The sequence below is a fragment of the Eretmochelys imbricata genome, chromosome 5 (genome assembly GCF_965152235.1).
Source record: "Eretmochelys imbricata isolate rEreImb1 chromosome 5, rEreImb1.hap1, whole genome shotgun sequence".
NCBI classification, from domain to species: domain Eukaryota; kingdom Metazoa; phylum Chordata; order Testudines; family Cheloniidae; genus Eretmochelys; species Eretmochelys imbricata.
The window spans coordinates 79,214,775-79,242,332 of NC_135576.1; positions in this window are offsets into that span (position 1 = coordinate 79,214,775).

Below are 27,558 nucleotides of genomic sequence, written 5' to 3' on the forward strand. Positions count from 1 at the left end.
TGTGTAGAAAGTGATCATTTCACAAAGATGTAAGCATTTCTTTTTATCCATAGGTGATCTACATCTCTAAGGCTGTAATGTGTCTTGCAAAAGAACTTCAGGGCAGACTTTTAAAGGTATTTAAGCATTGCTGCACTCAGTGTTGCAATGCCTAACTGACTTAGGAGCTAGTCTTGTTTTTAAAAGTGACTAAGGTCCAGATCCTCAAATATATTTAGGCACCTAACTTCCATGGATTTAAATGGCAGTTAGGCTCCTAAACACCTTTGAGGATTTGAGCCCAAGTCCCATGGACTTTCAATGAGACTTAGGATCCCAATTGCCTCATTGAAAAGCCAGTGGCCAATGGGACCAGAATGTGGGTCCTTCTCCCTCCATTTTCACATGTTCCACTACTGAATGAGAGGAGAAGCACTGCTAAATAATCTCAGGAACCTCTGAAGAGCTTTGCTTAGATTTCTGCACAATACAGTCTCTCAAATATGATAAGAAACGACTTCTTAGCAAGGTCTTTAAGATAATGAAAGAAATTTATCTTGTATTCCATTAGTTTAATTATGACACAGTTAAACAGACTCTAAGAATTTCAGTCCTGTAAACATTTGCCCACAAGAGACATGTAAGCCCTGGCAGTAGCTCTTAATCACATTCCTCAGTCAGGTGTCAAATAGAGCCAAGGCACAAACACACATGCAAGTTTTGTTTAGAGTACCTCAGAAAACCAGCCAAGTGGCAAATTTGGACATCTGTGCTAGACTATGGCTGTACTGTTTTTTCAGTCTAATCTGTCAAGATAACCATTTCCCCATTCTCTTAAACAAACACAGACTTCCTTGTTTAAACACCATAACAGGTCTAACAGAACACACAGCTTTTAATCATTCTGTGTTAAGTACACTTGTGAGAGACTGAGAAAGGAATGAAAATATCTTAAATGTAAACTGACTGATTTTGCTCCATTATAAATCACTGGGAAGAGAGGAGACAAACCCAAAATCTAGATGGAGTGTAAATAATCTTTGTAAGAGAAAAAAGACTTTAAAAAATTGGTGTTTGAGAAGATTTCAGCGTTTTTATGTCTTCTAACTGGAAAAAAAACTGAACTCAGTTCAACTCCCAAAGAATAATTAAAGTAATGAGTGTGGGTTTTTCACTTTTCATTCAATAAGTATCTTTTCCTATAGTTTTAGTAGAAGATTCCTTACACGCATAAGAACAAAAGAATGGCCATACTGGGTCAGACCAATGATTCCTCTATTGCTGACAGTGGTCACCGCCAGATGCTTCAGAGGGAATGAACAGAACAGGGCAATTCTAAGTAATCCATAGCAGTAGGAGGTTTAGGGACATCCATTGCATCCCTGATCATCTTGGCCTCTAGCCGTTGATGGACCTATCATCCAGGACCTTATCTAGTTCCTTTTTGAGCCCAGTACTACTTTTGCCCTTCACAGCATCCCATGGCAGTAAGTTCCACAGGTTATGCATATGAAAAAAATACTTCCTTTTGTTTTAAACCTGCTACCTATTAATTTCATCAGGTGAACTCAAATGAGATGCTGTATGATTGAAACATGACCATTTGTGTAATTAATATTGCCACTGTTAGACAACTGCAACAAATCTTGTACAAAGTAGGTCATGCAAGGTATCAATGGAAAAGTTACAATCTTTCAAATACAATTACCCCTTTTGTATGCATGTATCATCTTTGTATCTAAAGTTATGAATATTGACAACGTACTAGTATTTCAAATGTGTTTGCTCCTGGTGTAACACCCACAAGGTAGTTTACATCCAGTTTAACTAGCACATTGTGGGTGGACCATTCAAGTTGATGACACATTAAAGAACACAATGAGCTATAGAATAAGCTTGCCCCTGCCCAGTGAGCCTTCCTGTAGATGCTTTAGCCAGAATATGGGTAATGGCTACTCCTATGAGTCATCAAAGCATGCAAGGGCATGTGACTAGCTCATGTGACCCTGGACTCCATCTTGTGCCAGTAATTTTCCACAAATGAAGACTGAGAGCATTCCCTCCACATGGGAAAAGGTATAGAGATGATTTCATGGTCTCTTATTTGACCTCTTTCCTGCTCTGATCCCTGGACTATGGACATACACTAAAAGGCACATTCCAACCAATGGACTGAGGACCTTCCAATCTTTTGGATGTTATCATAGACTTTATAAGCCAGCAGTCTGTAATATCGCTGCTACAAACATGATTCAAGAACTTTGCAAGGATTATATGTATATGATTTCTTTAATCACTTTAACACTCTTCACTTTCTCTTCTCTTATAAATAAACCTTTAGATATTGGATACTAAGGATTGGCAACAGCATGATTATGGGCAAGATCTGAGTTATATATTCACCTGGTTATGTGGCTGATCTCTAGAAGGACTCTGTTTGATTAAATTGGTTTTAAATAACCACTCATCATTAAGTCTAGTGTCTGAGTGGTGAAACAAGGGCTGGGATGCCTTAGGAGATTGTAGAATTGTAGGAGATTTGGACTTCTTGTTAACCAGTGTGGTGAGACAGAAGTTTACTTTTGGTTCTGGCTTTGTCGATCTAATAATAGAATAACCACCAGTTTGAGGTAAGTATTTCTCAGCAGTTCATCCTGAATTTGGCATCCTCAGCTGTGACCCACTGAGACACAGTGACACCTAGGTCTTGTATTATTTGGAGGGGGTAAATAACACTCCCCAATTCACCTTCTCCATACCATTTAAGGTTTTATAGACCTTTATCATATTTCCCCCCCCCCCCTTTGTTGTCTCTTGTCTAATCTGAGCAGTCCCAGTCTTTTTAATCTCTCCTCATAGGGAAGCTGTTCCATACCCCTAATCATTTGTGTTGGCCTTCTCTGGATCTTTTCCAACTGTAATAAGGTCTTCTTTGAGATGGGGTGACCACAGCTTTCAGCTTCCAAGACAACTGGGTCTGAGCAGCGGCTAGACACACTCTTTAGTTCAGACCTCTCAGGCCCACTCCCAGGGTGCAGACACCCTGTCTGATACCCTCTTCTTGGGATATGGAAGCCTGCAGTCCAGGTGTCCTAAGCCCTAAGACCAATGCTGAACCCCCAAAATCTCCCAAGTAGTTTATGCATGTTCCCCCAGAGCTCTACCCTCAGGGACACTTCCATTTAGATTTTAACTCTTTAGGGACCATGTGACAGTTAAAGCAAAGAAACTTCTTAAACACATGCAAACACTTCACTCTTAGGCCTTGTCTTCATGGTGAATCAGTGCACAGCAACCCAGGCTGTGAATTTACAGTGCACCAGCTTTCTGCTCATTAATTTTCTGTGTGTACCCTGTTATGTGCAATAAAAGTCCAAGAGTGCAACTTAGCACCCACATGATGAATTAGTGTGTGGCAAGCTGGAGTGCTATAGATCCACAACCTGGCTTGTCACTTACTAACTCACTGTGTAGACAAGACATGCAGATCTATGCAAAATCAAAAAACACCTATACATTGTCCTCCTGAATCTATGTGCACCTTCTCTGTGAGTGCTCAGGCCCAGCCTATGTGTGAAGCAGGTAGGCCTCTTCTTCCCCCTTCTTCCTGCAGTCTTTCTACATCCTGACAATATTTAGCCAGTGAGAGACAGCAGGTCTGGTTTCAAATGCCATGTCAGGTGACTAATGTCACCTCCTGGAGACAAACTGAGAGAACCATCTTCCTTTAGCCTGGCCCTTCTTCTTTAGCAAATCCATGGTTCTCAAAGGGAAGATTTGTACAAAGTTGATGAGTCCTTGATGTTGCTGACATTTAAGATCTGATACCTAGGTACCCCTCCTCCTAATACAAAAGTAAGATGCAGTCCAACACAACAGTTTGTGGTGAAGGACATATTTAAGGTTACAGTCAAACTGGAGGCTGAACTACAATATGTCCCAGGAAATCTGCAAGGGTGCTCAATACACACTATCAGATGTCCAGTGTGGTGGGCTCAGGATCATCCAAGATGCCCATTTTTGTTGTACTTCACAGCTGGCAACAGCAACCCTACCTGGGTGTTGGGACTGAAAGATGGGCTGGGAAGCAGCTCATTACTGGCAATGAGGCCAGTGGTTAGTCATGGCAGGCAGGAGCAAACAGATCTGAACAAGACGGACAAAGAACTGAACTCTGGCCTGTGGATCTGCACTGCCAGTACCTGGTTGTCTCCGGAAGGGAGTTTCCCTGGCACTATACTGAGGAAACCCCACCTTCGTACTACTGGACTGGACCGACTTTAGTAGCTGAGTGACGAACTGTTGCTTATCTTTAGCCTGTAATCAAAAGTAATCTTGTCTGAGGTATTGCAAATATTTTATTTCTAGCAGCCCTTGTAAAGAAAACCTATCTGTTGCTGAAGTGTGTGAGCATTCTTGGGGACCCATCGAGGGCTAAAGCTTGAAGAGCCTACTGCTGGGAGCACTGAAGGCTACACCCAGAATATTACCAAACAACACCTAGAGATTGGTGTGCCGCAACACCCTGCAGTGAGGTCAGTTACATTACAGAGAGCCTGGGTTGCCTCTTCTGCCCTCATGTTGGCTGCCTTAATTTGAGCTCCCATCGTGTTTCCTGTTTTGTGAACAGAGGCAACAGTGCCAGCCCTGAAAATGATGACGGGATTGGCTTTGTTGGCCCTAAAGGCCAAGCTGGGTGGCTGTAGTGAGGACCAAATGAATACACTGTCATTTTTTAAAAGAAAAAAAAAAACACTGTGACCCACTTTACTTTCTAGTCATCAGTTATATTTTGAAAGTTTTCTTTACAGTGAACTGGGCTTTTCCTTTAATAAAACACTTGGGCCTTGAAATTTAAAGTGCCCCAACACTGGGGGGAACCTCAGCATGGGAAGAGCAACCCTAGGGAAAAAAAATGGTATAATTAGTATTGATGGTTACCCTAACTCCTTTCTATTGTTCAATCTGACAAGTAATCTCTTGTAGTAATGTCTGTCTGTATGTGTAGAAGGTCCAACACAAATGCTGAGATGGAGGAATCATTATTTCTAATCCCAAGAGTAATGAGATTTTAGAGAAAACTCACTCTTTAGTAGCTGCATACCTATGGAGATTGGCATTTTTTTCAGGCTTTGGCTTTGGTCATCAAAGCAAATTCTATAGGCTGGGAGGGAAAAAAATATAGTTCTTATACTTTCCTGTTTTAAACAGAATGAATTACAACACATATGTTCCAATGTTACCCCATGTGTACCCTAGTCCTTTCTGGCTGCGAAGTCTTTGACTCTATTAACTACATAAAGCTATATCGTTTAGCATATCTTTTAAAAATATACTGTATTAGCAATTTCCCTACCCAGCTTTGGGTCTTTTATAGACCCCGTCATCGTAGTGTCTTCCAAAATAAATTAGATCTGTACTGAGAAGTGTCTGGTTGATTTCACTGAGTCTTCTGCTATTCTTTCTTCCTTGGTGCTAGAAGCTCTGACTGGGGCAGATATATTTATACAGCATTTCAAAATGCCTTTTAATCATTTGTAATGAAGCTGAGAAAAACCTGTGCATTGCAAAAAACAGGTTCAGATTTGCTTCAATACTTGTCCCCGTATACTGGGCAACGAGGGGTTTAGTTAACAATTTTATAAGCTACAAATACTGAAATGGTTTATCAGCCACAGTTTGGAGGAATTACAATTTTGGGAATGGGTTAGAGATTCCAGAATCCAGAAATTAGTAAAGATTGAGGTTATAGGATTAAGGGATTTCATCACAAAGAGAATATTGTCCAGGAGATTTAAATGCCAGCCATTTATTAGAGGGAATAGATGTGGCCATCCCCAGCATTTACAATAAAAGAAGCTTTGTTAAAAGTATGTTTAAAGGGATTATACTGAGGAGGAGTTCAGGGGAAGAGAAAAAGGATGGTATGATTCTGCAACCAAAAATGGATAAGGACAGAGGCAGGCCACAGACCAGACCAAGCAGGCATGAAGGTAGGATCATGAAGAAGTATGAATAAGAAGGAATGAGATCACGGAGAACTTGGAAGCTAATTTTCTGGGGAATATCCAGAAAAACAGAAAGTTGGCTGAGGGCATAAAAAGGCAATGTTGACTTCAAGGGGAATTAGACTGGGACCATTTACATGGCCATCCATTAGAATTAAATGACTTCTTACTTTTTACAACAGGGGTGGGCAAACTTTTTGGCCTGAGGGCCACATCGAGTTTCCGAAATTGTATGGAGGGCCAGTTGGGGAGGCTGTGCCTTCCCAAACAGCCAGGTGTGGCCCGTCCCCTAGCTGAGCCCCCCTGCTTCTCGCCCCCTGACAGCTCCCTCGGGACTCCTGCTGTATCCATCCCTCCCTGTCCGCCCCCAGATCCCCTGCCTGCCTGCCGCCGTCCCATCCAACCACCCCTTCTCCCTGACCGCCCCTGGAACCCCTGCCCCAGACTGCCCCCCACCACCCCATCCAACCCCCTCCTCCTTCCTGACTGCCCCCCTGGGACCCCTGCCCCCATTCAACCCCCCTGTTCCCCGCCCTCTGACTGCCCTGACCCCTATCCACACCCCCACCCCCTGACCACCACCCCGAACTCCCCTGCCCTCTATCCAACTCCCCCTGCTCCCTGCCCCCTTACCGCACTGCCTGGAGCATCAGTGGCTGGCAGCACTACAGCCACATCGCCCAGAGCAGCAGGACAGGCATGTGCGCCGCCCGGCTGGAGCCAGCCATGCCACCGCGCAGCACAGAGCACCGGGTCGGGCAGCACAGCTGCAGAGCCGCAGCCTGGCAAGAGCTCACAGCCCTGCTGCCCAGAGCATTGTGCCGGCAGTGCAGTGAGCTGAGGCTGCGGGGGAGGGAGAACAGCAGGGGAGGGGCTAGCCTCCAGGGCCAGGAGCTCAGGGGCCAGGCAGGAGGGTCCCACAGGCCATAGTTTGCCCACCTCTGTTTTACAAGATAGAAAAAAAGAGAGGAGTTCAGCGAGAGACATTTATTCTTTACATAACTAAAAACAAACAAACAAAAAACATTGTTAGAACCAAATCTTCACCTTAAGCTCCTTAGTGCTGTGAATTCTGGCTCAGTGCTGAACTGACCAGTCATGGCTGGGTTGAAAAGAGCACCAAAGGACTCCCTGCACAGTTTGTGTTTGGAACCTATGAAGAGCTGAGGCAAATAAGTACAGTGGGGGTGGAAAGCTCAGACAAGTAAGTTCTTCCATTCCTAGGTAGCTCACTGCAAGTTTGATCAGAGGCTACTGCATACCTAAGGCTGCAGCAAGAATCCTCATGGAGTTATCTGGAGGAAGGTGAGAAACCCATGATGGGAATTTTAAATATTTTTTTAACGTACTGCTCAAAGGCCACTGAGGGTCTGATGGTGTCACTCTGTTCTTCCCCCAGTGTTCTTTTATATTTGTTTCCATTCTAATCAAGTGTTTATAAGATGTTTACCATCACATGGTATCTTAGTGCCTTCCAATGCATTAAGCAATGTGACTAGCATCTGTCATGTGTGGTTCTTGCTCTAATTTGGTTCCCAAGGGGGCAATCTGGATTTGTGTTTGTTTGTTTTGGTCAGTGTACATGTGTGCATGCATGCATGTATATGTGTGCGCGCGTGCATTATGTGCGAAGACCAGGATGAAGAAGTGCTTTGACCTCATACCTTAAGATCTTTGTCTTGATGGGCACTGTCCCTTGCCAGAGCCCCTTTAAAACAATGGATTTCCAGTGCTCTAAAACACAAAATGTAACAGAATGTTCATTTGATAAACTCCATAGATTTGATACCTGGATACATTTTCTGTGAAGCAAACTAAACGTCTCATAAAACAACTGAACCTTATAATGAATATTTGTTAAAGGAAGAACTAGATTGTGTAGAAGAAAACAATTGTGAAAGAGCAAGGTTATTTCTTGAATGTATTTCTAGTATAGTATGTTTCTCCTCTTACTGATATCTTTAAGCACTGCTTACCAGTCTACACAGTGTGAATTTGTGCCAGGGCTTGCCAGGGCTGAGCCCTGGCACCTCTAGGCTTGCTGTATCAGTTACGAATAGAAGAAAATTGTTTAAGCCCCAGCACCTAATTGCTTGAGCCCCAACACCTCCTTCATTACAAATTACGCACTGTTGGTAAGACAAAAGTCAGGGAAAGGGTTGCAATTTTTTTTCCGGAGGACTGTCAGCTGAAGATGTTTGCATCTGATACTGATTCATGTGACATGCCGGCAGGATCAGCATAGTTTTATGAATACTTAGTTTATCAGAGTCGTAAATAATTAATTCAAAACAGGTCTTTTTAAAAGACAACTTGCTAAGCCATCAAGTGAAACAGCTACAACACACCGGTTAAATCTTTAGAGAGGGGCATGATAAAAAGAGATTTATTTTATTAATTGTTAAATAAAAAATACAGTAACAAAATCATTTTTCAGTTCATTTGCATAATTCTCTTTGCAAATATTTGTGGCTATGGAAAACAAAGGAGGACTAAGAGTTGGGGTTTTTCCTAAAAAAAAATAGCTTTTATTGTTTTTTTTAAAAAGAAAAGAGATATTTCTTATCTAAAAAAGATAGTAAATTAATGTATTACTCATTTCACAATGATTTGCATATTGTTCAATAATTAATGTGCTGCTTGTGCTAAAGTGGTAATATAGAGAAGAACTGATTCAAAAGCAATTAGCAGCATTAGTTGAAAGTTTTGCTTTGGGGACTTTTATTATTTAGAAACTATCTTTTATCATTAATTTAAACTAGATATCTTAGGTTTAAGCTAATGCTGCTGCAGCTGGGCCCTGAATTTCAAATTGCAATCTATTCTTTTAACCATTTTTATAAATCACATGTAATAATTTCAGAATGGTTGTGTGCACTCAAGGTACTCTCTGGGTGTGCACACATTTTTAACCTTACCCCACCTCGCTATTGTAACTAAGATATAAAGGAAGAATGCAAAGCCTTGGCATTGTCTCACATTTCAATCCAAGGAAGAGGCAAAGGTTAAGACTGAGGAAAATGAGACAGACTACCCTGTGTGGCCAAGAGAACGATGTGCTGTTCTGTGGGGACCAACTCCCCTCACATAAATGGAAGAAAGGCCCATGAATGAGATCATTTTTACTTCCTTTGCTCACATGCTAATGGGGGCATTCTTTCCTTTAGTTAAAGCAGGTCATCCATGCACCAGGGTTCAGTGCTGCATTGTACAGTGTTTCCGAACTCCTGGTGACTGTGCTGTGACTCAGGTCTGAAGTATGTGACACAAGCATGCTTTTCCTTGCTTTGCAGTGACTGTATAAGGGCCTGGTAGTCAGAACCCACCTTTTGTTTCCAGTGAAATCTTAAAAACTTGGCAACCAATGTGGTAGATAGCAAACATGGTAAGTGGGTTTATTTTAAAACAGAATACTTCTCCAGGGCTTATTAAAATGGTATTTGTGTGTGCTCTGACCTCACTGATAGCAAATCAAATTTTAATGGGGAGTAGTTCTGGCTTTTAGGAGTGCCAGCTGTTGCATACCAGCCCCAGTGATAAGATTTCACAGTGGCCTTCTTTCTGTTTGTCTATCTTATTAAAAGGCAAAGTCAGTTCTGCCATAAGTGGGAGCAACTCCTGTTAATTTTTATGGGAATGGCACTAGGCTTGAACTTGATTCATTTGGCCAAATTCATCCCTCACATATGCCTGGTCTACACTTAAACGTTATGCTGATATATTTTCAGGGGTGTGAAAAAAAATCTACAACTATGACAAAAATAGCTATGCCGGCATAGCTATGCTTCTATGGTCTCTGTAGTGTAGACATACCCTTACACCAGTGTATTTGTATTGACTTCCCTGACATTACTCTGGATTTGAACTGATCAAGTGAGGGCAGAGCCTCTGGCACTGTGAGTGTAAATCTGCGTAATTTACATGCTTGGAGGACAGATGGGTGGGCTTGAATTGGAAAAGCAACCAATCAAAAGGGGTAAGAAAATACAAAATAAAGTAGAACAATTTACAGTCTTTATCCTACATCTTCTTACAACTTCCTTCTGGTCATATTTCCTTCTATAACCCCCCTCTTCTACCGTCTCACTGTGTATGATACATTAACATAGCCATTTTAATTTAATTAACGTAAAGGTTTGCACGGATAGCAGGTGTGCCTGAAGGGAGATTGGAGTGGATGCAAAAAAACATACAACCACTGGTCCCAAAGAGCCCTTTATTCACACCAACCTGAGCGATGCTAACTAAGGGGAGGGAGACTTGTCAGAGCAATGTGCCGGAGACCTAGACCACATCTACTTTAGGATAAAAGGTGTATTTGAACATAGATTAACTAACCCATGCTAACATCCTTATTGTAAACAAGGCATTAATAGTTTTAACATATCAAGGTAAAGCCTAAGTGGGGAGCCTAGGACTTACCTTGAAAAGCTACAACTTCCTTTGTTCACGATAGGCTTTTAACAAGTTAGTTAACTAATGTGTGTTAAAAAACACACCTTTTGTTCTAGTGAGACAAGGCCCTATTGTAAAGCTGGCCTCCCCTGATGGAATCCCTAATAACAATTGCAAGTTACACAGTACCTGTTCTCAAATAGGGGCAATCCCTTATTCTACTGCAGCAGTCCCTTCTGGCTAAAGGGGATCATTACACCAATGGTGGTGGAAACAGGCCATTGAATCAAATTGTACCCTGGCAGAATTGTAACTCCAACTGAAGCCAGTGGAACCTGGGTTTGTTTGTACTGGGGCTTACTTTAGCCCATTGATTTATAGGAATGTTCTTCTCCCACAACTAAAAAAATTGTACCTGGTAATGAGATTCTTTAATCCCCACCTATACAACACCAAAAAACAAACAAACAAACAAACAAACAAACAAACAAACAAACAAACAAACAAACAAACAAACAAACAAACAAAAACCCATCAGCCTCCACATAAGTGAAAAAGTAAATTACTACAACATATGCCTCTTGAAAATGTAACTTGAAATTCAGCTGTGTGAAAATATCCAAACCATGACGACAGTTTAGAATAAACTATGCAGACTTGCACACAAATCTGAAAATAGTATTTTTAAAAGTACTGAAATATCCCTAACCATGAAATTAAATCTAACCTTAAGCTTTTTAATGGGACTTCATTCAAGCAAACTTGCCTCAGATCTAATTTTCTGCTCGTTTTCAAAAGAAGCCTTTACAGATGCAGTATCATATAACAAAAACAGTGTGAGAGACTTACGTCCTTGTGAAATGAATACATTAGTCAGGCTAGGTCAGGTTTAGCAATAACACTGTCAAGGACAGCCTGTGGTTGTCTTATTTTTCTCATTGTCCAGATGTGCTTGAAGTTGTCTTGTATTAATAGTACTGATATCTATAAAAACGGGATGAGACACTATACAGGAGTCTTATTAGGATCTCTGAAATGTATAAATCCAAAGGTAAATATTCAGCTGCATGGCTTAAACATTACATGTAACTTTCGGAATTTTTATTAGTTAACGGACCAAATTCTGGTGGGTGCCTTTAGCCAGACATGATTTCTTGCCACATAGGAACACATGCTACAAATGCAGCACTAATGTGAACCGGGATGAAACCAGCTACGTGCACACATGCACAAGACTCTCCCGTGATCTATTCCTCCTAAGAGTAGGGAAAATTTGCGTGGGGGAAAAAATATTGCTAGGTGACTGAATCTATTTGTATAAAGATGCGGATCATCCTCCCAAATCTTATGCCACAGGCAGGAATGTTCTTCCACATCTCCTGTAATTAAGTGAAGACTGTGTTTTTTTAAGAAGTGTCAACATAGGGTTGGCCAGAGTCCATTCAGTGTTTGTCTACACTGCAATGTAAGTGCAGGGTTAGTGGGACTTGAGTCAGCTGACCCTGGATTAGAGAACCCAGAGCTTCAGCATTTATACTCACTATTAACCCTAACTTAAGCATTTTCTAACCCAGGCTCAAACCTGGGGCTCTGGTGGCTACACTACAGCAAACAGACTCGAGTCAAACCAGCCATATCCCAGACTCCCTACTGCCCTCCCGAAATGTGGCCACTCCAGTGGAAAATTTGACTGTCCACCCTGCACAACACAGGAAGTTTGAACAGCCCACTAACACATCCTGCTGAGCAGACATTTTGGTCTGTGCACTCTCAACTACTGGAGCCAGCAACCTAGAGGAGGTACCTTTTGAAGAATTCTTGCTTGTGCTTTCACTCCTGTATCAGGAAATGGGCAGAGCTTCCATGAACTACTGATGGCCATTTCCATGGCATTTTCTGACCCGCCAAAGGCACCTGACAGAGTTTATGAAGTAGCAGAGGGAGGAATAGGAGTACACAGGCATGGCTAGCTTGAACTGGCTAATGCGGCTCATGACAATGGATGTAGCCTCTGATGACCACTATGTAGGCCAACGCTTCCGATGCAGGGTCACAAGCACAGACTGGTGGGATCACGTTGTCATACAGTCCTGGAATGGGTCCAGAACTTTTGCATGAAGAAAGTTACATTTCTGGAGCTTTGTGCACAGCTTGCCTCGACCCTACATCCGTAAAGATACACACATGAGGGCACCATTGCTGGTCCAAAAATGGGTTGCTTTTACAGTTTGGAAGCTCGCTACCACTGACTGCTACAGGTCCATTGCCAACCAGTTTGGTGTTGGAAAGTTGACTGTCGATAAAGTGGTGGAGGAGGTTTCTGAGGCAATCAAGCATGTGATTTACCCCAAGGTGATGGGCACAAAAGAAATTCCTGAAGGCTGGCTTTGAGAGAATGAAGTTTTTGAACTGCATTAGGAGGTCATTGATGGAACTCATGCCCATAGTTTGTTCTACTTAAGGAGCACATGAGAACTTAAACTGTAAAGGGTATTAACTCCATTGTTATGAAGGCCCTCCTGAAGCACAGAGACTGATTTATGAATGTCAATGTGGGTTGCATGATGCCAGTTTTTTTCACTCATTGGAAGTCTACATTCAAGTACCCTGATATATGTGGTCCTGGCAATAAATGGTATAATTACACTCACAGCAGGTATGGAATGGTCGTTGAATCTGTTTTTGGCAGATTGAAATCCAGCTGGTGATGTCTACAGACCTATTTGGATGCCAATGTCATCAAAGCTGTGTGCATTAATGTGGCTTCAATCTTTGTGAAGCCAGAGGTGAGCCCTGAATGGACCTATGACAGTGAGGGGCTGGTGAACTGGAACATTCAGCCAGAAAGTGCACCTACCATGGCCTGAGCTGGATGCACCTAGCATCAGAAGACAGGGATGCCTTGCACATTATGGACTTGCATGACCCAATGGAAGAGGGGGAATAATACTTTGGAGAATGTGCTTGTGGGGTTGGTGATGGGGTTCATTGATTGTGCGGGGGTTCAGTGTCTGGGTAGAGTTGGGGAATAGATTGCCATGCAATGTACTTATGAATGACATGACCACTTATGAATGGGGTGGGAGAGGGTTAGAGGGATTTAGGATATGTATTGATGTAAGAAAATGATTGAAGTATGGATTGATGTAACTAACTGTAGAGAGGAATAGTGTTTGCTTACTAATTCCTAATTGTCTCTGACCCATCTGTTTATCTTTATTATATTAAATCCACATTGTATGATGCAATGCAGTGATAGCAATAAACTTTCTTGATGAAAATAAAAAGCTTTATTTATAAACATGTATTACAAAAGTCCAACATTCACGCATTGCCAGGCAGGCTCCCTGCCATTGCCAAAACACCTGTAACAACAAAACCTTACAGAAAAATAAATAAATACATAAATAAAAAGGTGCATGAACAAGTGCAAACAGTGAAACCATGTGCAGGACAGAAGCCCCCAACTGTTGCAGGTCCCCTGTCCCCCACCCTCCATTCTCTTCTTTCCCTATTTGATGAGCTTTTGATGCTGGGGCAGGGCAGTGAAGGCATCCACAGAGGAGGGGGTCAGTATGGAGGTTTTCAAGAAGCAAAATTGCCCTGCTTAGCCGCTCATGGGCACTACTTGCATGGGCCATCCAGCCATGGAGTTTTCCAAGCTATTGCTGACAACATCACAGGGTACCGTGCAGGGGACTCAGGCCATGGTGTGGATGATGCAACAGGAGCTGGTACTCTGGTGGCCATTAGTGATATAAGCCACTCAAACAGTTCTTTCTGCTGACTCTGTCCTCTTCCCTTAGCAGCTTTTCCTGTTCCAGGAACTGCAAAGCAAGTTCCTCTCCTGTGCTGATACCCTGTCCTCAAGCTATGCAGCCAGCCTGAACCTTTCCTCTTGCCTGCAGACATGCCTTTCCTCTAGCCTTAAATCCCTCTGTCTTTGACACTGGATGTGCTTGTTGGCCTTATCCAGAACCTCAACCATAAGTTCAACATGGGAAAAGTTTGCTCTTGGAACAGTCCATGAAGGTACGTTGGCCCAGGCTTTTGGTGGGCAAGTTGTGGGGGTGCTGCAGGCTGTAGAGGCTGAGGGGCCTGGAATAGGATGGGCCACAGACTGCTATTGTCTCAAATAGCTCATTGCAGGAGCACAGAAAAAATCCTTGTGGAATTTCAAGGGCATAAAATTATACTTCAGTATATGTGAAAGGGATGCTTCAGTCCATAGAAGCTACCTGGACAAACCCTGATTAACTGAAGCGAAAGCAGTGCAGAGACAATGGTAAGTTAAAAATTCAAAGCTGTTTTTTTATTTCTAAAAAGTGCAGAAGTACGTGGGTGGGAGAGTGTCATCAGTGGCTGTGCTACAAAAACTTTTTTCTAACATTTCAGGACTTCCACATTTTGGAGGACATAACAAAGGATGCCTCACTGGCAAAGGGAGATGTTATTCCAAACTGACGGTGGGAAACCAACAGTGTATGCAACCAAAGTATTCAAATGTGTAGCTACTGAACAGCACATCTATAAGTGGAATGGACCTGTCAGCTACCGACGTGGCCCTGGAAAATACGCCCTTCCCCGAATCAACAGAATGGTACATTAGCCGCCTTGTGGCTTAGACCGTTATGGCTGCATGCAAACACTCAGAACTCCACAGCTTTCCTCCTCCTCTGCCCCCTCCAGCACAATTTCAAAGCCCAGTTGTATTTGGGACGAACGTTGTTGTCACCTTTGGACTACATGGATTACCTCCAGTGGTGAGCTGGAGCCGGTTCGCATCAGTTTGCACGAACCGGTTGTTAAATTTTAGAACCGGTTGTTAACCTGCTTCCCTGCAGGGGGCACTGAGGCTTTGATGGGCTCTGGCTGGGAAGTGATGTAATTCCTCCTCTGGCCGCCGGGGGCGCTGTGCTGCGGGAGCCATGTGGGCTGCCACCTGGCCCTGGGCACGAGCCCTCTTGCTGCAGCTGCTCCCCCAACCCCTGGCCCTGGGGCTCCTGCTGCTGCCTGGTGGGTCCCCGGCTGCTCTGCTGGGCCTGGGCTGCGTCCTGCTCCTCGGGCTGCTCCGAGCCACTCTCCCTGTGAGCACCCACCACCCTGCCCGCAGCCAGCCCCTGCCTCCAGCCAGGCCCTGCCGCACCCCCTGCCCTTCCCGCACCAGCCCTTGCCTCCAGCCACCCCCACACCTCCTCCCCTGCCCGCACCAGCCCCTGCCTCCAGCCACCCCCACACTCCCTGCCCACAGCCAGCCCCTGCCTCCAGCCACCCCCGCACCCCTTGCCTGCAGCCAGCCCCTGTCTCCAGCCAGGCCCTGCCACACCCCTTGCCCTGCCTGCACCAGCCCCTGCCTCCAGCCACCCCCGCACCCCCTGCCTGCAGCCAGCCCCTGCCGCACCCCCTACCCTGCCCGCACCAGCCCCTGCCTCCAGCCACCCCTGCACCCTCTGCCTGCAGCCAGCGCCTGACTCCAGCCAGCCCCGCACCCCCTGCCCGCAGCCAGCCCCTGTCTCCAGCCACCTCCGCACTCTCTGCCAGCAGCCAGCCCCTGTCTCCAGCCACCCCTGCACCCCCTGCCTGCAGCCAGCCCCTGCCTCCAGCCACCCCTGCACCCCCTGCCTGCAGCCAGCCCCTGTCTCCAGCCACCCCGGCACCCCCTGCCCGCAGCCAGCCCCTGCCTCCAGCCAGCCCCGCGCTCCCTGCCCGCAGCCAGCCCCTGTCTCCAGCTACCCCTGCACGCCCTGCCTGCAGCCAGCCCCTGCCGCACTCCCTGCCCTGTCTCCAGCCAACTCCTGCCACACGCACCCCCTGCCCTGTCTCCCGCCAGCCCCTGCCGCACCCCCCTGCCCGAAGCTAGCCAGCCCCACACACCCCGTCTCCAGCCAACCTCTACCGCACCCCCCTGCCCTGCCTCCAGCCAGCCCCTACTCCAGTCAGCCCCGCCCTGCCTCCAGCCAGCCCCACACCCCCTTGCCTCCAGCCAACCCCACCCCCTCCTGTCTTCATTCAGCTCCACACCCCCGCCCTGCCCGCAGCCAGCCCCACACCCCCTGCCTCCAGCTAGCCATGCCCCACGCCCCTGTCTGCAGCTGGCCCCATGTCCACTGGTGCCCTGCAGTTCCCAGGGCAGTAACCCTGCACACCTGCTTCAATGAGGGGGGCAGGGAGCAGCTGGGACCCACAAATGTGCACACCCTAGGGTGACCAGACAGCAAGTGTGAAAAATCAGGACAGGGGTGGGGGGTAATAGGAGCCTATATAAGAAAAAGACCCCAAAATCGGGACTGTCCCTATAAAATCGGGACATCTGGTCACCCTAGCACACCCCCAGGCAGTGGCGGGGACCCACACATGTGAAACGGAGCTCATTTCTAGTTCAGGCCCATCTTTTTAAAAAAGAACTTTAGGCAACGTTAACATACATCCGTATTTTCCCGGATAGGTCAGGCTTTTTGGTTCTTAAATCGCTGTCCGGGAGGAATTTTTAAATTTTAAATTTTAAAAATTCCTCCCGGGAAAATACGGACATATGGTAACCCTACTGGTACAAAAAATACATACTGTGGCACATCCCTTAAACCAGAACTTTTTATAGGGAACCGGTTGTTAAGATTTTGGCAGCTCATCACTGATTACCTCTAATAGAAATGAACTAGATTTGTAAACAACACACATTTCCACCTTCCCCCACCCTACAGTTTGCTGTTTCCAGGCATCCCAATAGACCACTGAGTGGCTACAGAGCGGCATATTTACAGGCATGGCAATATAAGGTTATTATTTTTAAGAAACAAGAATGGCCCTAGAAAAATCTGCACCTTTACACTCAAAATTCACTTTCAAGGCAATTTTTACTGTTTGCATTTCCTGGTTGGCATTTTGAGCTCCACATGATGCAGGAGGAAGCCAAGTTGCTGGCATACAATCTGTCATTGGCGGATAAATGCTGCTATTCGGGGCTTTTAATAATTTTTGCATTGGTTCACAGAGGAGGACTCTCACCCATTACTATATCAAAAAACACTAAAATGGAGTCAGAAACTTACCAGGCTCCATGGTGGGTTGTTCCTTAGGCATCAAACAGCTCCTCAGAGTATGGCCCCAGGATGTGTTTCTTCTGTGCCTGCTCCAAAGTGTCCTCTGGGATCCCTTTAAACAACTGTCACTTCATTGTCCTCACTTGGCATCTGCTGCTGGATTATGGGGCCAGCAGGTCACCAGCCTGACTGACCAGGTTATCATGCACCGCCATTGGCTTCGTGCTCAGCACTGTGCCCAGAACTTGGTCAAATTCCTCATAAAATGGGCACAATGTCGGGAAGCTGCCTGAGGTGTGGTTCTGGTTTTCTTGTACTCAGTCTTGATCCACTTAATCCACTCCCTGCGCTGATCACTGGTCTAGAAAATTTGCAACTTGATCATTCCTGATAGTAGACACAAGAAGGAATTCTTCCACTCTACTCTGCACTGATTAGGTTTCAGCTGGAGTACTGTGTCCAGTTCTGAGCGCCACATTTCAGGAAAGATGTGGACAAATTAGAGAAAGTTCAAAGAAGAGCAACAAAAATGATTAAAGGTCTAGAAAACATGACCTATGAGGGAAGACTGAAAAAAATTGGATTTGTTTAGTCTGGAAAAGAGAAGACTGAGAGGGGACATGAGAACAGTTTTCAAGTATATAAAAAGTTGTTATAAGGAGGAGGGAGGTACATTGTTCTTGTTAACCTTGGAGGATAGGACAAGAAGCAATGAGCTTAAATTGCAGCAAAGGGGGATTCAGTTGGACATTAGGAAAAACTTCCTAACTGTCAGAGTGGTTAAGAACTGGAATAAATTGCCTAAGGAGGTTGTGAAATCACCATCATTGGAGATTGTTAAGAGCAGGTTAGACAAACACCTTTTAGGGCTGGTCTAGATAATACTTAGTCCTGCTGTGAGTTCAGGGGGCTGAACTAGATGACCTCTCAAGGTCTATTCCAGTCCCATTATTCTGATTATATATATAATCATTACGTGATCTTATATATACAGTAGAACCTCAGTGTTACGAACACCTAGGGAATGGAGGTTGTTCATAACTCTGAAATGTTCATGTACTTAATACAGCTTTTAAACTTTAGTATGCAGAAGAAAAATGCCACTTTCCTTTTTATGTTTATGTTTAACACTACTGTATTCAATTTTCTTTTTTCTTTTTGTCTCTGATGCTGTCTGATGGTGTACATCCAGTTCCAAATGAGGTAAATGGTTTCCTGGTCAGTTCATAGCGCTGGTGTTCATAACTCTGAGGTTCTACTGTATATATAAAACAAGATATGGTTTCTATTAATATTTGTTATTAGATGTTAATTTTGCTCTTAAAAGTATATGTGCATGTATTAAGCACATTCGTGGTATATGTGTGTATCTTCAGATTTTTTCATGTCTGATCTCTTTTCTTTTGTTTTTTTCATTGCAAGGTCAGAAGCTGTAAGCATATTTTTCTGTTCCTGATTAAGTAGGGGTGGCATTTTGCCTAATTTAAGGATGTATTCCTTTACACTTTATAAGCAGATTATTAGTTGCCAAACTCTTATCCAAATCAGTGGGAGTTGTATGACTAAAACCTTGTGCTATTCTTTGAAAATATATTCTTCTTCTTCTTTACTGATGGGGCTAACCTCTTTGATGTAGTAGCCTGCCACAGCTTCTGAGCTGCCATGCAGTGCACCAGCTCCAAAGTTGTATACCCCGTATTTGTAGCTGTACCTGAAATGCTGTTTATCACATCTATCAATTACATTGCCTTACATTCAACATCAATCAAAATGGTTAATTTGATAACCAAGAATCTGATCCTGCTGAGTGCTCTCGGAGCCTGCAAAATGTCTCCTCAGTTTCTGTTGACTTCAGCTGGAGCTGGAAACTCCTTACCTTGCAGAAGGTGCTGGGCACATCATGGGATTGAGCATTAGAATCTAAATCCAAGGTTATGGCTGTGAAGGAGGAGATGTCGGAGAGGTTCTCATGGTCATGCTAATATCTTCAGCCTTAGCAGAAGCAGACAGTTTACAGTATCCTTGAACATCTTCCTTATGTTACAGTAACATCAGCTCAATATTTTGAATAGCTCAAACCAAAATGAAAGTGTAAAAAAGAGATCTTCAGCAACATGGAAAAGAGGATGGCAGAGATGGGGTAGACCAAAGGGTTGGAACCAGACTTTGGAAAAGTTTAGATGCAAACTTGGTGGCTGAGCGCCAGCTCTAATTAGAAGGTTTTGTTATATCTTGCTTATTAAATTGAATTGAAGTAACTCTCTTATGCCCATGCACTTTCAAGCAAGGGTTGGATATTTCTTTCCTCTCTGTTTTGACTGAGGGATCAAACCGGAAGAACAAATAGCTTGTGCCTAAAATTAGATAAATTAACAAAATAGCCCATGTCAATGGGGAGCTGTGAGTTTTCAGCATCACTTGTGTAGCAGGTCACTTATTTAGGTGCTTTAAAATGAATGTAGGTGCATAGCTTTAAGTGCATATGTTTGAAAATGTGGGCCTAAATTTCTGGATTGATCCCTTAGATGCCATGATTCAGTTTATATTAGATTTTTGCAGCACAATTTTAAAATCCTAAAAAGAGCAGTTCAGTGTAAAATCCACTTGCACAGCCTCAATTACAGCTATGTAAGCTCAGCGGTGTGATACAGATATGTTCTCTGGCTGATATTTCTTAACATTGAATGGACCTCTGCATAAAAGTAAAAAAGATCCCCGCAGCCTCACCAACCTCATCTGATCATTAGATTATTCACTTTCCCAACTAATCAATAATTGTTATAATTAAAATTGATAGCTGCAAAGAACATGATAAAACGCTGCTGTCAGAATACTGATTGTGTATTTGGCTTGAAAAGATAGGCAGTAGTGGGAAACACTTATTTTCCAATTTGCTTGTAGCTGTGTGCAAATTGCTTTAGCTGTATACAGCTGATTTAGACCTTGCCTGGAGGTACACTAGATTAATTGGGAGCCACACGTTCATTGCTTACAGAATAGACATGGTAATGGGTGAAATTTGTTAGTGCCAGTTATAAAATAACTATGTAATTCTGCTTTTTTAAGTTGTCCTTTCATTACTCTTTCAGGATGGGGGAAAAAAAACAATTAGAACCTTTCAGACAATCAAGATTGCTTTCAAGTCTTTATATAAAACCCAGTGTGACTTCGGTCAATATTTTATGCAAGCAAACATTAGTGTGAATATGGTATTGATTTTTTTTCAAAAACGAAAAGCACTTCAGTGTACACAAGAGGGATGTTTTTTTGTCCTTGTTGTGAATGAACTTTAGATAATGAAACCATTATGTTGTAACTACCAATAGCTTTTGAAAATAATTCTTTGTTCTCTTTTGTATCTTAACTAGCTTATTATTAAACAGTAGAGAAATTCATCATTGCTTGTTGGCAACCGAAAGTTTTTTTTTAAAATATAGCTGTAGATTTTCTTAAATGCAGTCTCTCCCTTTATCTGTGTGTATATGTAACAAAGACACCTAAATCCCACAGCGAAATACATTTGCAATATGCACGACTGAAACACCAGGGAATATGTGAGCCATTTTAATTGGAAGGCGCTTTACATTATGGAGCCCCAGAACAAACATGTAAGGCTAAATTTGCATATATGCTTGCCTGAATGGCACCTGCAAAATTTGCGTCTGTATCAGCTGCATCCACGTTATCCAATTTTACCTGTAAAATATTTAATTGTGTCAAACTGTGCGCAAAGTTACCTATGTCTATAATAGGCTCATCCAAAATTATGGATCAGAATGTCCTGAACTCTGGGGGATTTAGGAGTCAAAAGCCAGATTTTCAGCTAATGGTCCAACTTTATCTCCCTTGTTTTGTTCACATGTGCACACTAAAAGTCTATTAATAGCACTGATTAGCTTAGTTCAGTGAGCCAAATTCATATCTAAGGGCATGTCTACACTTACAGCTAAATTGTCACTGCTGCGATGGATGCAACAGTGTCGATTTAGCGGGTATGATGAAGACCCGCTAAGTTGATGGTAGCGCAATCTCCTGTCAACTTCTGTACTCCAGCTCTCCAAGAAGCGTAAGGTAAGTTGGCAGGAGAGCATCTCATGTCGAAACAGTGTGGTGTAGACACTGCGACAAGTCAACCCTAAGTAACTGAAGTAGCGTAATATAGGTCTATTTACAGCTTTAGTGTAGACCAGCCCTTAGTTACACCAGTGTAATCCCACCTTTCTTAAAGGAATTTTTATTACTATAATGAACAACAGAGTTTGACTTATTATTTTCAGTGACTTCCAACTGATTATGTTAATTCCTGCTGAACCTTCCTTACCCTCTGGAGCAATGAATCACTACTCCAAACATTGGATTAGGTCCTTAGCTGACATAAATGGAGCTACGGCCATTTACACAAGCTGAGGGTCCAGCGAACAAATACCTGTCTCTGATAAAGAAAACCCTAGAACTAGGCAACTCATATTGAAGTGGGATGATTCTGAATTAGCAGAGCAGAAACTGGAGGCAAGAATAAGCATTAAATTAATATGTTACAATAAATGGAGGGGAGAGGCCTATCACAGCATTGATTGCTAAGCAATCTTTTCATTGGGGAGTTCTGTTTAAAAATCAATGGCATGATATGGCCCAGCATTACTTAAAGATTTACTCATTTAGGCTCAGCTGCAGCAGAGACAGGCAAGGCAAGGATACAAAAGGTCTCCCTCCTCCACCCCTGTGCAATGAATAAGTACAGCACAATCCCTGCTTCCACGCCCCCGCCCCGAACCCAGGATCTGCTATATCCTACTGCATCCTGAGAAACAAAGCATGCAAAAGGGAGCAGGGAGGAGGTAAGGCCAAGCCCCTACAACCAGCTGGTCAAGAAGCAGGTTAACCAGTATGTTGTATTCTCTTAGCGAGCTGCCCCTAGAGCAGTGAGGTTTCACGATGCACCTAGTGTGATCCAGTACCTAAAAGGCACAACTGAGCCCACAGAGCATGATCCAGCTCCCATGAAAGTCAATTACAAAACTTCTCTGATTTTCAGTCATCCATACAAAAAGGAAATTTGGCCCCAAAAGTTACTTCTACCCTTAGTAAGATGATCTTTTTGTAGCTGGGCATGCTAACCATCAAATCCAAGCAAACAATAGCATCTAGACCACTTGAAAATTTTCTTGGACCACTTGAAAATTGCTGAGGATCTCAGCGGACCACTTAATGATCTTTCCAAATGTTATTTGTACCGTTAGCTAACTATATTATAACGCACTTTGGATAAAAGCACTATATACATATATATAAAAAAACGTAATTAACTGTATTTGTTCTACAAATAAAAGCACACAGCTCATATTTTAATATCAGTAGTCTTACCTTTCCAACGCCATGGATGTGCCCTCTCTCCGCTGCCGTGGTAGCCCCTCTGTCGAGGCTGGGAAGGAGGGCTGGGAAGGAGGGCTGTCTCTCCCCAGCAGCTGCAGCCCTGGAGCTGGGAAAAATCACCTCTTTCTCTGGCCGCTGCAGCCCTGCACATCCCAAATTCCCCCACCCCATCTTCTCACCCCACTTCTCCCTCCCACCTACCCCCTATTCGCCTCAAGGCCACCACCTCACCTTACATGTGCGTCTTCTCCAGGGTCCAGGCACCTAATTAGTGGAGCCCCTCCTGTGCGGCTCCACTAATTAGGTGGGTGGCCTTTCATTCTCTCGTGTGCAGCCGCCCAGGTGCGCACCTTATAGGGAACTATCAGCGGACCACCTGAACAGAGCTCACAGACCACAATTTGAGAACCTCTGATCTAGACACTTACATACAGTATCATACTAATAAGAGGCTGAAAATAAGCAGAAAACTCAGAATTTACACAGCAGCTCCTTAACAGTTTGGCAGATTTTTCAACCAGAGAATTCCAGGATGTTTTTATACAGCACTTCATGTTTATTATCCAAGCAGAGTTTTATTTAAAGTACATAAAGACAAAATCACTTTCCCCCCTTTACACTTAGCTAATGCTACTCAAGAAAATAAGTGTGTTGCTGAAGAACATAACCTGCAGTGAATTTATAGAGCTTAGCAATACATACATCCTTCTATTAGAAAGGTAGCCTGAAAATAGACCCATGCTAAAAGAATCCATACAACCCTGCTCACAAATCAAAAAAGAAAAGCAGAAATCACTTACTGTATATTTCACAAAAACAATTTTTAAAACTCCCCCTCTCCCCCCCTGGATTTAAATTGGCTTTCAGAGAGTCTTCCTTTCCTCATGGTTATGTTTAACTGGAATTGCTATGCCATTCAGTTTCATAAACAAATATTGTAACCCTACACTGAAAGCAATAAATAAGCACTATTCTAGCATCAGCAAACTCAAATAATGGAAATCACATAATTAAGGTACAATGTTATATCATTCAAAATGCTTGGAAATGGTGTTGAAAGGACTACATATATGACTCCACTGATACAGAACTGCACGTATTAGCTCCGTGCCTAAAGGTTCATTCACCTTAATAAAAACTACTTCTGAAAGTCCCCAATGCGCATTTATATGGTATTATGGTGGAAATAAGTTTTCTGAGTCTGTAAGTAATAATTATATTTGCTAAATCCTAAAGTTTGCTAATGTATCAGAACATCTAAGAAGTTTCAGAGTTGCCACTGATGTTGAAAGAATAATTTAGCATACTAACAACCATCATGAGGATTTTAATGGGGTCTAGCATCCAATCACGGCACATGTTAATGGCTTTCTGTGTGCATCAACGGTCCTTAAAGACTCAGATAAGAAAGTGAAAAATTCACTATCTTTGTAGTTTTTCCATAATGAAGCAGATTCAACTTGTAAACATTGTATGCACAAAAAGGGGTCATTCCCTGTTCTCACTGGGGCCAATGAGAGTTGCAAAGTGAACCAAGGGAATGGTCCAAAGTTGGAATGAGCGATTAGTGCATGAACAGACAATAGGGTACCCCATTTTCCTAAAGCTTAGTGAAAATACATATCTGCAATATTTTTCATTTCCTATAGTGAAAGAAAACGAAAAAGGATGAAGACAAAGTACAATGAAATACTGTACATAGACCTTCTCTATGTTAAACTAACACAGATAGTTTATTGTACTTACCTAGAGTCGTATTTCTCTGCTGTCTGATGCAGTCATCTTAGGTTGCTGGTTAACAAGTAATAGAAATATAGAAAGGCTCCAACAAACAAACAAACAAAAACTATGTTAACTTAGAATTATGGCTGTCTAGTGCATTTCCTAGCAATGGAGACACTAAAATCAAAGAAATATAGTCAAGGCTGCATTAACATCCAATCCAACCTCAGTTCATATGCTTGGCCACCGAGACATCATGCTATCTAAATACAGGCAGTCCTCAATTTTACGATGTTCGAGTTATGACAAATGGCACTTATGACGTTTATAAACTGACATCCTGTTTTGACTTTCCAATGTCGGTTTCGACTTTATGATGCTTGATCCGACATTGTTTCTATGGGAAAATCAAGTTATGACATTTCAACTTAAGACACAGTTTTCAGGAATCAATTGTGTTGAAAGTCCGAGGACTGCCTGTATACCCAGATTCTCCTCCAATCTACAATATATTTCCATTCGATTCCACTATACAACAACCCTCAGCATTCAAACAATTCTTCCAGATCATGTGCAGCTGCACAACCATAATTCTTATCTCAGCAAGATACAATGCCTTACCAACACACATCTTTTACTTGAAAAGTATAGTGTGTGTTATTAATACTTCTGGAAATCCAAGGTAGGAGTTCAGGTTGTGCGTTTGAGTGAAATTTTGAGGAATCTAGCAAATGCTGACCTATCCAAAGAGAAGTTATCAGGTATAGGGAAAATGTAGTTAAGAGTTATTGCGTCAGATTAGTTAATACAGAATTCTGAGTTTACCAAGGGATGAATTTGGGGCAAATTGAGAACAGCCATCTTTTTGTAAAAACTAAAGAAAGACGGATCACAAATCAATAAATCATGACTAAATCTCCAATTCTGGCTAAGAAAACAAAGACTACATGAAACTCCTTTAAAATTCCAGTACAGAAGTGATTTCTTCCCAAGTTTTGAAGGGCACAAGACAGATTCAACAAGCCTTTTAACTTTTTTTTTTTTTTTGGAAGTATCGAGGCCTCATAAAGAAGTAGTTAGTAATTGTTCTATTTAATATACTCATAAGCATATTGTGTTATCTAGTGAAAAGATAAAAGCATGAGTTATTTTAAAAATCATTCATATAGAGCAATAAATGCGCAGAGTGCTACATAAACATAAAGTGAGACGTGTTCCCTTTCCCAAAGATCTGAGCCTAAAGACAAATACACACAGTGTACGATTCAGAACAACTGTGCAGGGAAAGGAGAGTGAGAAGACCAAGGAAGATGGAATCCTGGAAGAGAGGAGTTTTGAAGGCAAGAGGGGGACTTAGTGGCCAGTTAACAGGAAACTGGTTCAGGCATATAGGCCATTGGAATAAAAGCTGTAGAGCCAAGATTGCAATGAAAACAAGAGATGGGTAGAGCAAGGTGATAAGACATAGTAGAGAGAGAGAGAGAAGGGGAATTGGGGGAAATTTATGCCTGGTTGAAAAACTCTATAGTCCTGAAGATGACAGGAAACTTGAATTTGATGCAGATGACAGGAAATCAATGAAAAAATATGGGAGAGGTGTGGTCAGTGTGGCAGAAGAGGAAGTTATGGATAGTTTGGAAAGCAAAGGTAACGATAGGAGAGGCCAGAAAGGAGAAAGGTGAAGTAATCAAAGGGAGAAATAACCAAGCATATACATACAGTTTTAGCAGTGAGGATAGTGAGAAAAGAGTGCGTTTTGGTAGATATTAAAGAGGAAGAAGCTGGAGGACTTATTGTCTGGAGATTGGAGTAGGGGAGAAGAGAAAAAAAATGGTGAAGAGGACACTGAGATTTTCAGTCAGGGAGATGAAATGCAGTAGACATCAGTAGTGATAGACAAAAGACAGGAAAGAGAGGAATAATGAAGGCAATGCAGTTAGATTCTCTGCTACTCCCATTTTCCATTGGGTGCACCTGAAGTAGGGAGCCATAAAAGAGGTCTGTGCTGCTCCCCAATCGTGGGTCTAGTACTATGCCATTCCCATCCCTAACATATTTTAAACACAGATTCAGGGTTGCCCTAATCTATACTGGCTGGCTCTGGTCCCCAGGGGCCACCTAGGAATTTCCAGAGTAGTGATTCTCCAGGCCTATCTCCAACCAAACCACTATATCAAGTACCTGGAGGGACTGGCATAGAACCAGCTCTACTAGTTCTAAGGGTTCCCCAATACTAGGCAGAATTCCCAATAAATTGGTTCTGCTGGCTTTACAGTCCCTTTGTACTGGTGGGACCAGCAAAAAAGGGACCAGATGAAAGAAGGGAATCTGGTCTCTCATATCCATTTTTTTAAGTGTTGATTTTGAGATGACAGTAGGACCTCAAACAGGAGATAGATGAGAGGTGTTCTGGAGGTGTAGAAGGTAGGGAGGTCTATGGTCCTTCAACAGATAGATAGAAAGGCTGAAGGACAATAGAACTAAAGTTAGATGTTGAAATTGTCAGTATACCTGTAGTGATACTAATAGCGCCTCTTCTGGGACTTTCTGTGCCTTTGTGGACTCTCCCACAGAGCACCTGGGAGCATGAAGAAACAAACTGGGAAGCCATCGCTTATTGCTTTACTCCCTCCACAGGTTTCAGGTCTCATGAAGGGGTTGTCAGGCCCAAGAATGTACTGGGATGAAAATCATATTGAAGAGCAAAGGCAGCACCTACTTCTGGGTACATTAGTCACCCTGGAGAAGAGATGGAGAAGAGATGGAATGGAGCAGGTGCTTGTTGCTGCTGGAGTGAGCAGAGCGAAATACATTTCACTAGCGGCAACTAGGGCAGGACTATCCTTGTGTCTGTCACCACACCCCTGAAATGCCACTCTGCAGCATCAGGGGAGTCACGTTAGACTGGCTCACAGGGCTCGGACTGCAGGGCTGTTTCATTGCTGTGTAGACTTCTGGGCCCAGGCTGCCGCCCAGGCTCTGGGACCCTCCTACCTTGCAGAGTCCTAGAGCCCAGGCTCCAGCCTGAGCCCAGAAGTCTA